The sequence below is a fragment of the Myodes glareolus genome, chromosome 19 (genome assembly GCF_982192425.1).
Source record: "Myodes glareolus chromosome 19, mMyoGla1.1, whole genome shotgun sequence".
NCBI classification, from domain to species: Eukaryota; Metazoa; Chordata; class Mammalia; order Rodentia; family Cricetidae; genus Myodes; species Myodes glareolus.
Window position 1 is genome coordinate 21,016,541 of NC_142044.1, and position 16,660 is coordinate 21,033,200.

Sequence of the window (16,660 nt, forward strand, 5' to 3'; positions counted from 1 at the left end):
AGCCCAAAGAGGAGGTGCCATTGATAGGCCAGAGTCCTGCGTATCAACGGAAGTACTAATGGACCACCTCTAGCTGGGTGCTTTGTGTCTTCCCTCTCTCTGGCCATGTTCCCCACCTTCTTAGAAAGCCCCGCCATTTTAGCTATGTCTCTTCTGTTGAAACAGTGGTTTTGTTTGATCTTGTCTTGGTTTTTGTGAATGTCTTGTCTTATTTTTCTCATGAATGCTCTAGCTTGCCCTGAACGTCTCTTTGTGACCTTGAAATTACATGGTTGCTATTTCTTGCCACCCTAGAGTGCACAATAGAGTTCAGTCCCATGGAACAATATATAGAGCATCCTGTGTACTGGCTGCCATGGTGGATACCCAAAGACAACGAGGGAGGTAGATGGTTGGTTCCCATTCCCAACAGAGCTCAGTTGGGCTGAGAGCAGAGATTATACTTTCTGCTACTAGCCAGTATGACGTCATGTGATGGGGACATGTACCATAGTGTCTTCCTGCCACCATCTGAAATGTCCCATTGCTGTTGGTCACCCTCCCTCCACTCTCTGTTTCCTGCCCTCCACCTTCTATCTCAGGGTGTGTAGAATGCCCAGGGGGTTGGAAGTTAACTGCTGAATTAACACCAGACCACTCAGAGATGTAGAAAGTACCTATATTCCCATTTTCTGATGATGGTCAGTGTGACCTTACAGAACATTCCTGAACTAGATTACTGGGGCTTTACCTGGCACTATCACATATTCACAACGGCCTCCTGATTGTCCAGGGTGTCATGTTCTGGAAGATGGGTCTGCAGGACACGCAGGCAGTAGCATCTGAAAACTGGTCCAAGTCCTAACCAGAAGCAACCCTCAAAGATGTCTTCCAACTTAGACAGTAGGGGAAAAAGGGCCCCCCAAATTATGGATCTCTCAAAATCCGTGGATATGCTTAATACATGTATTGGGACTGGGAAGATGGCTCCGTTAATTAATATGACTTTTGAATGTCCCTGTAAAAAGCTGAACATAGCAGGGTCAGATACCTGTAATCCCAGCCCTGGGGACGCAGAGACGGGAGGATCTCAGAATTTACTTGTCAATCACTTTAGCCAAATCGATAAGCTCCAGGTTCATCAAGAGAGCCTACTTCAAAATCTAAAGTGCAGAATGATTAAAGAAACCCAATGTCTGGCCTCCAGATGTACATGTAATATATATATATATATATATATATATATATATATATATATATATATATATATATATATATATATACATATGTTGTAGGCATAATACGCTTGGAAGCAGAAGCTAATATAACAGTCTGTATTAATTACTTTCTTCTTAGTGTGACAATACACATGACAGAGACAACTTACGAAAGGGAAATTTGTTATTGGCTCGCAGTTTCAGAAGTCTTAGTTTATTGGGGCAGGAAAAGCATGGGAACAGGGTCACATCCGTCCCCATAAGAAACTTCATTACACTGCCCAGGGTCAGAGAAGATATATTCTTCAGAGACCTGCCCCTTGTGGCCTACCACAACCAGCCATTCTCTGCCTCTCAAATACACCAAAGCCTTTGAAATAACGCCATCAGATGGGGGACAGGGCACTCAAATCACATGCCTGTGGGAACTATTTCAGAATTCAAACCATAGCACGTTGCTCAGCAAGAGCCTCAGAGAACCCACTTCATGTCAAGCTCTGTGCATGCGTGTGTGTGTATGCATGTGTGTGTGTGTGTCTGTGTGTGTGTGAGAGAGAGAGAGAGAGAGAGAGAAAGAGAGACTTTAGCAAAAAGGCCCCTACCTGAATCTCAGCCTAAAATGGTAAAATGTATACATAAACCAGAAGTCCCTCTGGACTGTTCTTTTTAAAGACATTTTATTTTTTTAATTATGCGTGTTCAGAGGGAGAGGAGTGTGCATGTGAGTGTAGTACCCAATGTGGCCAGAAGAGAGCGCTGGATCCATTGGCGCTGAAGTTACAGGCACTTAGGAGCTACCCATCTTGGGAACCAAACTTGGGTCCTCTGCAAGAACATTGCGTACTCGTAATCCCGCAGCCACATCTCCAGCCCCCACCATCTGGACTGTTTTGTACGAGCTCTGCACACAGAAATTGGAGGAGCCCAGAGGGAGAAAGGTGGCTTTTCTGGGGGAGAAGAAAAGTCCACCCACCACGCCACACGTGCAAGCCTTCTCGTTCAAACAAAGGGAACTCAGAAAACTGAAGCAACTCCCCAGAATTCACTCCGCTGGTGTCTAAATTTGGCTCAAGCTCTCCAGCCACTCTCTTCGCGGCCTCCAGATTTCTGACAGTTCTAACTCTTGGTGATTAATGATGGCTCAGGGAAGGTGTGAAATTTGTGAAATGTCAAAAAAAAGAAGAAGAAGAAGAAGAAAAAACTTGCCGTGGCTCAACTTGCTCAAAATATTTAAGACTGCTTAATCATTGCATGCTGATTACAACTTAGGGCCCAGAATATGTATACCCCTCACACACTGTTCAGATTGCTGTCTCTATACAGAAGGATGAATGAATGGGTATGAATGAATGAATGAACAAATGAATGAATGAACAAATGAATGAATGAACAAATGAATGAACGAACGAACGAATGAATGAACAAACGAATGAATGAACAAAAGGAAATGAATGAATGAATATACTTCAATCATTAGTTTGCATGTCTCCCTTCCCCACCAGACCCTGGAAATCAGGAAGCCCACCTCATCAGCCTCTGAGTTCCCAGTGCAGACCTGGAGGAGGTGTGCTGTGTCCCGGTTTTCCCTGTCCATTTGCTGTTGCTAGTCACACAGGCCAGATGGCTTTGAAAGAAAAGCGGTTGATTTTGGCTACGCTTTCAGAGGTCCACGGTTGAATGACCATCTGGTGATGGCCTTCTTGCTGGTAGATTCCCAAAACAGTTCAGAGACAAGAAGCATGGAGTGTGTGTGTGTGTGTGTGTGTGTGTGTGTGTGTGTGTGTGATGATCTCACGCACTATCATGTTTTCATCATAATTATTAAAACCATACATTGTACAAATGTATGGTTTCTTCATGGCATCTCTGTCTGTGCTTTGGTTGTATCCACCCTCACCATCTCCCTTTTCCCCATGCCTCCTTCTTACCCCGATAGTCACCCCACTGATTGTCCTCCGCTTCTAAGTCTAGTGTTGTGTTGTTTGTTCTGTTTTCTTTTGTTTCTACATGCAAGAGAAAATGTGTGATGTTTGTCTTTCTGTGTCTGGCTTATTTCTCTTAACACCGTGAGCTCAAGGCTCCATCTGTGACGAGATCCCGTTCTCCTTTATGAAGAAACACTTGTGTTGCGTACACAATACTGGGTTCTGTCTGTTGGCCTTTTGACAGGCATCTAGAGTTATTGCATGTCTTGGCTCCTGTGAGTCACGCTGCAGTAACCATGGCTATGCAAATATCTCTAGTATGTACTCCCTGTAGGTCTTTTGGCGGCACAGCGAGATAGATGATAGCTCTATTTTTAGCTTTTCTGTTTTTTTGAGGTTTTAGTTGGGGGAGGTGGATTTTTCTTGTTGCTGTGGCTTTTGTTGTTTCTGAGGAACTTCCATACTTGAGACATAACCCCCGTTAAACACCATAATAGTTACCCTTCTTGTAAACAAACGCCTGATTAGGAGCGCTTTATGGGAGAAAGGACTTGTTCTTGCTTACTGTTCGAGGAGACACGTTTTTATCATGGTGGGTAAGGCATGATGGCAGGAACAGGAGGCCAGCTGGTCACTTGCCTGAGCAGTCAGGAAACCAAGAGAGCGTGGAACGGGACCCTGACATAAATCAAGATCCAGCCCCAAGCAATTCACCTCCCCAACAACGCTCTACCTAGCAGAGCTTCCGCAGCCTTACGAAACAGCATTACCAGCCCGCCTTGGTTCTCAGAAGGCCACCTTCATCCTCACGTGGACTGTGTGACCAGCCGCTGTGGGTTCACACCCCCAGCATCTTTTTCTCTGCTTACCCAGCCCTATTAGATTAGGACTTGATTGTTCTCCACTTGATTGCCTATTTAAAGACCTTAGCTGCAAACACAGGGCTCCAGTATACACATACAGTTCACGCGGCAACACTTAAAGCGCGGTCTGCGGTTGTTGGAATTAACTGAGATGATAAGAGGGAGCCCCCAGGCGCTGGCATTAAGAGCGGCACCTGCTCAGTCGCGAAGCCTGTGAACTTTTTTCTGCCTCTCCATATGGTGAAGTTGGCTGGTTACTGCCTGCCTTTCCACACTGACATTTTCTGTTGGACCCTGCTTGTGCGAGCTCACGCCATGCATTCGCTGTATAACGAGAGGGCTATGCGTGAGAGGCCTGGGGCAACAACATGAGCTGACATGTGCGGGGTATTTACCAAGCCAGGCATGGCTCACGCGCCTCACACATGCTCACTCACCCTCACAGCAACTGCAATCAGCAGGAGTTTCTTCACGTGCGACGGTAGAAAAGCCACAAAGGAAGATGACGTACCCAAGGTCATCCAGGTAGGAAGTAGTGAGGCTGAGATCCAAACCCAAACCTAGATGTGTAACCTTTGCCCTAGTTATCTTTAATTACCAGCTTGACACCGCCTACTGTCAATCACCCAGTTGAGAACCTGGAATGAGTAGAGGAGATCAAACTGGCCAATGGGCACGTCTTGATTGTCACCTGATATAGGAGGTCCCAGCCCTCTGTGCATCCCTCAGCAATGAATCTTCCATGGATCCTGCTTGTACTTCCTTGGCTATTTTTGTTCTTTAATGATATGATGTTGGGGTGTCCCGAGCGGCCTGCAAGCCAGGCAGAGGCTGCCGCCAGAGGGGTGCAGGTTTCCTGCAGCAAGCGGCAGAGCTGGTCCCGCCATGCGGCCCAAAGAGCAGGCCAGATAAAAGACTTACAGGACATAATAAATAGACGGAAGGGTAAACATAAAGCTAAATATTTATTACTTAAAGAAAAGGGAGACATTTATTAGTTAAAGAAGAGGGAGACAGAGAGACATGGAGATAAACATAGAGAGAGATAGAGACACGTGTGCACACTCCAAGAAACGAGAAAGAGTTAAGATGGCGACAGGGAGGTCAGAAGTGACTGGGAGTGGGCGTGGTTAGCCCTTAAAGGGACCAGAGCAGAATAATAACAGCTATGACGTGAGTTCTTTGGTCAGAGGCCGTGCCATGTGGAATAGCAAGCAGGCCGGCTCTCAAGTTCCTACCTTGAGTTCCTGCCTTGACCTCCCTCAGTCATAGATGAGTATGGTTCATCATAGACTAGCAAGCTAAAATAAGCCCTTCTTCCTTCCCTAAGAGAGTTCCATCACAGCAACCAAAATGAAGCTACAACACCAATTTAAGAGTCTCCCTAGTCTGTCGGTGGTGGTACACGCCTTTCATTCTGGCACTCGGGAGGCAGAGGAAGGTAGATCTCTGTGAGTTAGAGACCAGCCTGGTCTACAGAGTGAGTTCCAGAACAACCAGGACTGTTACACAGAGAAAATTTGTCTCAAAAAAAGAAAGAAAGAGAGAGAGAGAGGGAGGGAGAGAGAGAAGAAGGGAGGGAGGAAGGGAGGGAGAAGGAAAGAAAGAAAGAAAGAAAGAAAGAAAGAAAGAAAGAAAGAAAGAAAGAAAGAAGAAAGAAAGAAAGAAAGAATGAAAGAATGAAAGAATGTAATGTTAGAATCTAACCTGTTTGGGTTACGATATCTGCAACAGCCCCCTCTATCACTTCCACAGACAGCAACAGGCACAGGCCTGTGAGCCCCTAAATAATAGACAAGTCAGTGTCAGGATCTCTCACTTGGGGAGTCAGATTGCATCAGTGCAACACACCCTGCTCTCCACTCCCTTCCATGCCTCTGCCTGGGAACCAGCGTGGAGGCATGCTCTTGCAATGGAGCCTGTCCCCATCCTCAAAGCTCTAAGAAGGGACTCCCTCCTCTGGCACACGGGCTGTGATGTGTTCTTCGAGCCCCGGCCATGCAGTCTGTCCCTGGGGTTGGGGCCTGAACTATCCTCAGAGTCCACTCTGGGCTGTTGCCTTGGCTATTGCTTGCTGGGGTTGGATTATGGCCCCTTGTTCAATGACATCTTCACCAGCTTTCTGGTTTTGCTGGTTTCTTCCACTGCCTAAGCTAGGCTGTCGTGGAACTCACTCCGTAGACGAAGCGGATGTTGAACTCAGAGATCTGCTTGCCTGTCTCCTGAGTGCTGGGATTAAAAGCAGGTACCCCCATACCCAGACCTGAACTGTTCTTCAATTCCCTTTCACAGACTGGAAGCCTAGTTGGGTGGGGTCTTGCCCTGAGGCTCTCACTCCCTTTATTACATTTAAACTTTTTCCTGGTGCTCGTTTCTCCTCAAACTGTCTATTTTGTAACTTTTCTTGCTCGGCTTGCTCCTTTTCATTATGGATCTGCAGAACACTGGCCACTAATAAGCAACACAATCAATGCTAGGTTGTTTTGAAATGTCCTCTGTCAAAACTGTTAATCCGTAACTCTTCAATTTAGCCTCGGGCAGACTTTTTTTTTTTTTTTTGAAAGAGGACAGAAAGCAACCATGTTCTTTGCCAAACTATCACAAGAACAATCTCTAGGCCACACATTAATATTCTTCCCCTCTGAAACCTCTTAAGCAGGGTTCCCACAGCTCAAATTGCCCTCAGCACCGCTGTCTTCCATGTTCCTAGTAGTATTGCCTTTAAGCTGCACTTAAAGCATTCCTAACTGCTTCCTAACCCAGAGCCCCAAAGTCCACATTCCTCCATATAAACACGTGGCCCAGCCTGTCACAGCAATCCACCAGTCCCTGGTACCAATTTCTGTCTTAGGGTTTCCATTGCTGCAAAGAGACACCATGACCACGGCAACTCTTATAAAGGAAAACTTATAATTGGGGGATGGCTTACAGTTCAGAGGTTTAGTCCGTTATCAGCATGGTGGGAAGCATGGAGGCACACAGGCAGACATGGTGCTGGAGAGGTAGCTGAGAGTTCTACATCTGGATCGGCAAACAGCAGGAAGAGCAAGTGAGTCACTGGGCGTGGCTTGAGCCTCTAAAACCCAAAAGCCCACCCTCCAACAAGGCCACGCCCACTCCAACAATGGCATATCTCCTAATAATGCCTCACTCTGTGAGCCTAAGGGGGCCGTTTTCGTCTGAACCACCGCAGATGAGGAACGCCACATGGACCTCCCACTGTATCCGTGTAACACTCAGGGCTGTTCAGAGGAACCGGGACCTAGTGATGGAGAGAACTTTGAGAGGAAACGGAACTGGGTGCAGAAGATTTTCCATCCCCCTCCCCTTCCAACAGCTCCTCAGCCCCTCCTGGGACTAGGATGAAAAAGATGAGCCATGAGTGGACATTTGCAAAGCAGAGACCACAGATAACAAGGACTTTACCTTCAACCTCCCAGTGTCACCAGCAGCCAGTGATCACCAAAGTAAAGGAGCAGGGGAGTGTAGGAGAGACAACAGAAACAGAAAGAATGACAGTCTGTGTTATGGGAAGAGAGCCACCAACTCTCTCATGAAGTGCACAGTTATTCTCTCCCAAGTCCTCGGGGGCCCGAGAGAAAGTCCTAATGGGAAAACAGAAACACAAAACAGAGAGCTGTCACGTGGTTCTGTTTATTTCTTCATGCTTCACCAACACGTAGAATACTAGGGAAGTGGATGTTGTCAGAATTCGATTGTCAGTGTGGCGAACTGTCCTCAAAGTCAATGTGGGAAGTAGGAAGGTTTCCCGTGCCTGCAAGGTGTTTCTCTTGGGGTTGGACACTCTAGAAGGTAAAGCCTTTCCAATGGAGGCCATAAGAAAATGTGCCGAGTGACCTTGCAGCTTCCTCCAAAGCTCTGGGGTGAGGTGACCCACTGGGCATGCATGCTCTGTTTGGGGGTGTCTGACCAAGTGATAAGACTCCCTAGGGAGATAGCAAGGGGACCACACAGACAAAGTGCAGCTATAGGGTCTAAAGAAAACAGCCGCTACTCAAATGTGGACGTTTTCATTCCCGTTTACAGCAGCCACCACCGTGACAGCTGACACACGCTCCCCACACTCACTGACAGATGCCTGTTGAGTATCCCATGTGGGTCGGGCACTACAGAGAGATGATGGCTGGAGCCAGCAAGGAACACAGCGGGTACCATTCATGGCCATGGCACTACCTCCTACCAACGACAATCAACTAGAGAAGTGAAGGCAGTATGTGACAGCCATGCTGGACGGTGTCTTGGCTGTGTCTCTGAGAGAGAATCCCTTGAGTGACAAAGTCAGGGACTGGAAGCACTGTGAGCAGGTGCAATGGAGGAGGAAGACCCGAGAAGATCGCCCAGCTAAGTCAGAGCTCATTCCTGTGGGGCCTGAGGCACGAGGAAAACTGGCTCTGGTTCCCAGGGCAGCTAGTGAAGGCGGGAAACAGAGTAAACGGAGAGGCTCAAAACTGCCAGTCTGTGATAGGAGAGCAGGGCCATGCCCAGTGCCCCGGGGCCTCTCTGATCAGGAGCCCAACACTAGAATATGCCGAGGGACAAATGGCTATTGCGGGTGGCAAAAGGGAGCATGGGGCCGGGGCTTGTTTTGTCTGCCCCGCTCCTTTATCTGAACATGGTAGGGCTGTGAGAAACATAGGCAGGGCCATCATCCAGGACTACCCGCCGTCTCTTTACGCCTAACAGGACCCTAAGACTGGAGAGAAAATTAGACCAGTCTATGAGGCGCTTGCTGATCAGCTGCCCTTTAGGTTTGGGCTGTGAGGAGACACCCCTGGACAGGGATCCCATTTCCAGCCTCACTTTGAGAGTTGTGCCAGCTCTCACAGCCTGAACCCTGACCATGGCCACATACGCCAAGAAGGGCAGAGGAAAATTAGAGTCCAAGAGATCTGAAGAATGCTTCCAGGGCCTGGAGCCATGCACACTGTATTTGGGATAAATGCGAAAGGAAAAAGGGTGGGCGGAGATAAGCTTTGTCTACCTTTTTCTGGGTCTGACTTTTTACCTGTCAATCAGTAATCATCAACAACATTGTTACAAAAGGTTGGAGGAGCATACATGTTTATGCCCGTGTTTAAAAACTTTATTAAGAAGGTTGGTAAGGGGGCTGGAGAGATGGCTCAGCAGTTAAGAGCATTGCCTGCTCTTCCAAAGGTCCTGAGTTCAATTCCCAGCAACCACATGGTGGCTCACAACCATCTGTAATGAGGTCTGGTGCCCTCTTCTGGCCTTCAGGCATACATGCAGAAAGAATATTGTATACATAACAAATAAATAAGCAAATATTTTTTTTTAAAAAAAAAAAAGAAGGTTGGTAAGATGTTTCAGTTGGTGAAATGATTGTCAAGCCTGAATTTGATTCCTGGAACACGGTTGTCCTCTGACCTCCACATGTGTTCTCTCTCTCTCTCACACACACACACACACACACACACACACACACACACACACCTTGTCAGCCTCCACCCACGCTCTAAACTTACACTTAAACCTGGAAAAAAGGCAGTATTTCCTGAGCCCCTGTCAGTGAGACTTGGCATGAATACAGTAACTACCTACCTGGCAGGAATGACCTCACTGGAATTGTTTTAGCTCACAGTTCAGGCCATAGTGACTTGGGACTGTGATACTGGGTCTCGGGTGTAGCAGACTGGGACTGACAGAAGCAGAGAGAACAGGAAGCAGCCAGGGATGATATACCCACAAGAGCCCTCCCATCATACCCTAGTTATTTCCCACCTCCCAAAGTAGCCATCGCTTCCCAATATAGCACCACGAGCTGGGGACCAAGTGTTCAAATACGGGAAGGTCTGTCAGGGGTATTTCAGGTTCAAACAAAGCCCGACATGAAGGGCATCTGTCCCTCCTTCAAACCCGTCCTGGCTTTGGAAAGAGTCCCCCCGAGCCGCAGGAGGACTAGGAAGAGGCTTTCCACCCCAAGAAATGGCAGTCCTCTCTCTGACATCTCTTTGGTTTGTGTCGTCCCTCTAGGGCCCTTGGTCTGAACTTCTGCACTGACAAAGGGGGGCTCTGTCTTTGAAGAGAGAAGAAAGCTCCGCCCCAGCGGCTGTGGGCCATCTCACCAGCGACTCTGCGTGGAAGTGCTTCAGTGGCGCGGGCCTGGAGGCCACGGGAACTCCGGAGCTCTCGGCGCCCCTCCCAGAGGCCGGGTGGGAATTGTTTGTAGTGCCAAAGTCCTACTACTGCGTTTTTTTCTCAATGGGTCCCTGTACATAGTCTCCACCTCTGCCCCAGCCCCACCTCTTGCTATACTGGAACCGATTTATACAATGTGGGAATTTTGTTACCTTTTTAATCGAGGGCGACTTCCTTTTCCAGCACTTCCATGGTAAGGTGTTTGCTTTTGTTTCTTTTTTTCCCTCCCCCAGGAAGGAGGGCTAACCACATTGCTTTTCTCTTTTTTTTCCTTTTCACTTTATTAACGAGGGGGAGGGAGCATTACTATTAGTGCCGCTGTAGCTACTGGATTTTAAGTAGGAAGTATTTCTTTATTTTTAAGGTAGTTTGACATTTGGGAGGTGTCTCTGTGGGAAGGACTGAGGTTGGTCCTCTGGCTCAACATTGGATGGATTCACAAATAGCAGGCCTTCCGCACCAAGCCCATGCCCAGGCTCCCCCAGTTGCCTTTTGGGGACCCTGCCTCTCAGCCCAATGCCAAGAGGTGGGTCTGGCTTCTCAACTGCTTGGGAATTGGGGAACAGGTGGCAGCCCTCTTTTTATAAATCTTTTTGAAATACCAGCAGAAAGGGCTCCCACCCTTGGTGATACCACCATTGCTCTTAGGAAATGGGAAGAGAGTCATCTTTCTGCCTAGCTCATACAAAGGTGAACGTCTCTGGGTTTCTTTGCTCTTCCTCGCTGCCTTTTCCTGGTGTGACATTTGACAAGATCTCAGCTCGAAGCCTCACTATAAACTGAATTTTTTGTTTGTGTGTGCGTGTGCGTGTGTGTGTACATGTGTGTGCGTGTGTGTGTTTGGGCCAATTTTAGATACCTGAGTGCACTTTTTTTTAGTTAGTCCTAACTTTTAAAGAAGAAAAGCCAAGAGATATATCTCGTATAAATGTCACGACATGGATTCTGTTTGCTGTCCTTGTCCCCTCTCCCACTCCCCAGCCCCTTGACCCCACTGTACACTGCACAAATAAAATGCTAGGGAGTTTGAATAAAAGCAGTTTTTCTAACTTGTTGCTCATTTGTTGTAACTCAATAAAGCAAAGACTAAACATTTTTGTAACTTTCCCTATGTTCCTTGTTCTTCATTGTTAGCTGGCTCTTGAGGCCTCAATCTGTACTCCTGACTTGGCCACCTCCCATTGCCAATTCATTATGGTCTTATTTTTTTAAGGTTTATTTTTATTTGGGGTGTGTGTGTGTGTGTGTGTGTGTTAAAGTCATGAAGCAGAAATTATCCCTTTTGTTTATATTCCTGTGCCAAAATCCTAGTTATGGTAACACCTGGTTGCAAGGAAAACTGGCCAAATGGTCCAGAGCCGGCAGCGGAGGAGTCCTGTCCCTCAGGGGAAAGTGGAGTGGCTATCACGGTCAGACAATCAACCACAAGGAGATTTAACTACATCTGACCTCAAGTCCGCCTCCCTTCCTAGTTCTGTGAACCGCTACCAGCTACTTTCATTGCGTTTAATTTAATCTGAGAATCATGACCAATGCCATCCTGAACTTAGAATTTATTCAAGACTTGCCAAGGTCAAAGTCCACTCTTCCTCGCTGTATAAAATGTCTCTAGTGTCTTGAAGATCACCTAGCCCATCAGTTTCTGTCAGGGACACGGTTGTGGTTGCTGTCATTACCGGGATGCCCTCCGACAAGAGATGAACCACCCCAGAGATGGTTTCGGGGAACAGTGTTCTGTTTTATTGTTTTATTGCACATGAGAATCCCATCTACAGAGTGGAAGTCTATCAACTGTGATTTTAGCACATTACATCAGACTGGAGAGTGAGCGCTCATCCCATATCTGCACACGGAAAAAGCACATTACACAAGAAGTGGGGAGTGCGGGTTCATCTACAGGCCAGCGACCAGCCACTCATGCTACCTCAGAATCCATGTTCTACCTCCAGGAGCATGGAGTGCCAAGCTTTTATTTCAAAGTGCAGTGTGCCAGATAGACTGGCCGCCAGCTCATGCCTTGCAAAATACCACCTACATATGGTGACAAGTCAAGCCTGGTGAGGTCAGAGGTTTCGGGGCCTGATAAGAGGGAAGTCAGAGTTAAGGAGGGGTTCCTCTGAGTGTCCCCCCCCCCAACCAGATACAAAGATAGGCAATCTGGAACAGGAGCTATAAGCCCATGCCCAGCCACAAGGAAGGGAACAGGTAAGTCTCCACCTTCCACATGAGTGAGGCTGGCCTGTGTGTATCTTTCTTCCTCCTGAGTTCCAGGGGTGTCAAGAGGAGAAGGTGAGGTGGCTATGGTTCTTAAGGGCACGCGCTGGAGGTCAAAACGTTTGCAGTCAACTCTGTCTGTTCTGCTACTGTCTGACTCATTTTTTTTTTCCTATTGATCTGATAAAGCACCGTGACCAAGGCAACTTATAATAGCATTTAAGAGATGGGAGGAGGGAAGAAAGATAGAGGGGAAGGGAAGGAGAGAGGGAAGAAGGGATGGAGGGAGGGAGAGAAAGAGGTTTAGCATTGGCAGGCAGAGCTGACTCATTCTGGTCCCTGTACCACCTTTCTCGCTGTGCTCCCAGCACCTGGCCCCTCATCACCCCCATGCTGTCCTGTCCTTCCCACTAATGAGTGTCTCCGGTCCATCTCCACAGGTGGCCGCACTTCCCTCCTGCTATTTCCCACCCTTGCAGTTAGGCTTGCCACTTGGAAGCAATTTAAACGAATTCTTCTTCCAGCAAGTCAGTGGGAGCGACCATCAAATGCCTCATGTCTGTAGAAACCAAAGGGGGAAAAGGCCCTGATAATAGGCAGGAATGAAAAACACAGAAGATGGCTGTGTTCTCTCAACCAACCAGCAAAATGTGTCAAGCTGTGTTTCTCCGGTGGGCATGATTGAAGCATGGTGGACCTAGGAGAGAGAGGTTCGGTGGGGCAGGCAAGGTGCTTGAAGTGGTGGGAGAGAACCGCCGTAGAGTGGCCAGCTGCTGGGTCGATCTTACATGGACCACTCTGAACTCCCAGCGCTTCCTTCAAGGGATTTTCTCTTCACCTTCTGTTGAGGGTGGGGGTTGCCCATCATGGGGACTCACCTCCCCCAGCCAGGGGAGAGCCATTATACACTAGTGTATCTAGACACATATACAGGGCCACATGTAAACCAAATCTGGACCAGTTAGGGTCTGGTAGAAGGGGCTACTTTCTCCCGTGTGGATGTTGAGTGTGATATGGTTCTGAGACTTTCTTTAGGAGACATGAACAAATATCTATGCGCCCAAGGTAAGGCGCCAACAACAGACCCAAACAATGGGACCCTCCCAAGTTTAGCTTGACGAACCAATACGTTTAATAGAAGTTGCTTACAGGAGGAAGTAACTCAGGCGTAGCATCACCTAGCTGAGTCACCTGGAGCCCTGTTCATCTTGCTGAGAGGGCAGTTGCTTATAGCTTCTTCTGCCTCCAGGGAGCTCCACCTCTAGAGCTTTGTAAACTTTCTGAGGCTTATAAGCCTTTCTCCTCCTCCTCTCTCCCTCCTCCCTCTCCACTCCTCCCTCCCTCTTCCCTGTGGGAGAGAACACTGCAACCCAGAGATCTTGCCAGGAGAGGAAGCCAGTGTATAAGTAAAAACTACATGTGGCCCAAAAAAGTTAAGAAGGGAGCATCATCAGGAAGAGGTAGAGGTGACAATAAACGGTGCAGTGACATCTAGTCCCTGAAGTCTGCAGTTCCTAAGGCCATCTCCCTGACCTTGTGTTTTCATAAAACCAACACATTCTCCTTTTGACATGTGTTAAACAAACAAACAAACTCGGGAGCTGGGTTTCTGTTGCTAAAACTTCCAAGTTCCAATGGGCTGATCAGATCACAAGATAAAAAGCAAGGAAGATAAAATGCAAGTGGTTACTGAGCTGGATGACGCAAGCCTTCCAATGTGGTGCCAAGATCTCCAGCATCAGCAGTTGGACGGGGTGCCCAGGGGACTGGCATGTTCATCACAGGTGAAGCAACTACACTGGAGACATTGGATAGCTACCCAGACCTCCTCCAGTATTCATGCGGGTGAGTGGTGAATCCAATCACATAGCACCCTATCTTCAGAGTAGAGACCGCTGGCCTGGAGAGGAGAAGCAGGCGAAAGCAAAGGCTATTGAGTGTGGCCTAACAGGCATGAGCACACTCATCTTTCTGGCACACTTGTGCAACCACTTCCAGCCACAGCCCTTGAGAAAAACAGCTCTCTGAAGCCCGACGATACAATGTGGACTGACCCAGGGGTGCTATCCGCTCCTCCCTCTGCTGACATCTGAGGGCTCCCCCTCTAAACACCCCACAGCAGAACATACATATGAACCACGGGGAACACCATCATGGCTCTAGTGACAGTGGCAGGGGGCAATACAAATGAATAAAAATGTACTTGAGCACATTCCAGAAAGCGTCTGAGTCAGATATCCCACAGAGTGGAAGAAGCACCCTCGAGTTGCTCTTGACTTTGAAGAACCTAAACTCTAACGGGGAAAATGAGTTTTCCATCAACCATTCTAAGCCCTTCTCCCATAACAAATGCCGACTATTTGACTCTTGCCCGCATCTTTGCAGGAAAGAGGTGGAACTTGCGCTGGGTGTCCTGGGTCATTGATTCAAAGTACTGTTTACAAAGGTGTAGGAAGGGTTTAAGGAAACCACTGCAAGGGAGGGAGTGAGCTTGGCTAGAAAAGCAAAGGACCAGAAACAGACAGTTGTACTGAATAGTTGTGCTAACCTGAAAGGACATATAATGAACATATAACATATAAGCGGGACATATATAGTAGTTTCACTGACCTGAAAGGACATACAACGGATATATAAAGGACATATAACATATAAGCGGGATATATATAGTAGTTGTACTGACCTGAAAGGACACATAACGGACATATAACATACAAGCAGGAAGACAGTCCGGGGAATAAACATATAACGAAAGCCATGGTGACCCAGCAAGAAGACAGTTCAGGGAATAAACATTCTGAACCTACCCTCTGCTCTTCCACTATTGCCTCCAAACAGCAGAAGCCAAGCCCAAAAATATCTGTTGCTCAAATCCTTCCGACGGTCCAGGGAACAGATCAGTCAGTGGAACGGACTCAGGATGTCAAATCCACACCAACATTGCCATTCCGCCACATTCCACACTTAAAACAAGCAATAACGATTCAACTTGACCTTCACCTGGCAGGATTCGTCATACTTAAGGTAGAGCCTGTTCATGACTCCAGCTTTAGAATGTGAGATGAAGCATGTCGTGGGTGACGCTGGCTGCCTAGCTAACAGTTACTTCCTCTCTCTTTGTGGTTTGGCTTTGAATTTGTGTGCATACGTGTACACGTACGTGCAGATGTGTTTGCCTCTGTGTGTGTCTGTACATCCCTGCCGGCACGCATGCACGCACGCACACGCACACGCACGCACGAAGGCACGCATGCGCACATACGTCAGAGGTTCACATCAGACATTTTCTCTTTCATTCTTCACCTCACTTCTCAAGACAGAGTCCCTCACTGAATCCGGAACTTGCTGTTTCAGCCGGACAGGCTGCCTAGCAAGCCACCGGATCCTGCTTGGTTCTGCATTCCCATCACCCCACCAACCTTTTCCCACACCCACCAACCAAACAAATAAATATGCTTCTCAGTAGCCTATTCAACCCCAGGTGAGGAGCATACTTGACTTCCCAACTTCCTTTGCAGCTAAGGTGGCTACTAACATGGCTAGGAGACCGCTGTATAGCCGGTGCCATTAACCCTCCTCCTCTTTTCCTACCTGGTACAAAGTTACTGATCATGGGACCGGGGTCCCGACCACCTAACTGAATCCATGTCAGTTGTGTGCTTACAAACTTCTTTATATGTGAGGAAGGTGGTGCTGTATTTGTTTAATTAACTTCGCTGGGAGCATTCTGATATTTGCCCTCATAACCAGTACACCACCTGAATCCCATCCCCACACGAGAGAAATCTCTCTGTTGGTGCGCGTACCTATTCACCTACCCCTGCAAAGTAGGAGATGAGTTCGGCATAGTTTGCTTCCTATTCCAGGACCTGTGTTTGAAATACTAGTAGGTATCTGCCAAGTGAATAAACCAAAGGAAGATCCAGGAAGCAGATATGAAAGGGCACATTCAGGATTTTAAAGATTAAGGCTCCAACAAGCAGTGAGCTGTAAGCAAGAAAGAAACCACCAATTTTGAACAACCAGCTTTGACAATCAAGTCACCCCAACTCAAGCCCAGAAGTGGGGCTGGGAATGCAGCTCAGAGGGCGGTGTGCTCATCCAGCATGTGCTAAGCCCTGGACCAGATCCCTGGTACCATGTGCACCCAGGCATGGTGGCACACACTCATCATCCTGGGACTCAGGAGGTTGATTTGAGATCATCAAAAATTCAAAGTCATCTTCGGCTGTGTAGGAAATGTGAAGATTGCCGGGCCTCCGGGAGACCCTATTTCCATAAAAAC

General features: G+C 47.7%; 1 protein-coding gene across 4 annotated transcripts in view; it reads left to right on the forward strand.

Moving 5' to 3' along the window:
- Zhx2 (zinc fingers and homeoboxes 2) overlaps positions 1-11,267 on the forward strand; it is a 150,406-nt gene extending 139,139 nt beyond the window's left edge. For all 4 annotated transcript variants that reach the window (XM_087898787.1, XM_087898786.1, XM_048457134.3 and 1 more), the window contains one exon: positions 9,997-11,267. The gene's annotated coding sequence lies outside the window, so the exon portion shown is untranslated. The remainder of the gene's footprint in view (positions 1-9,996) is intronic.
- Positions 11,268-16,660: the final 5,393 nt, after the last annotated feature.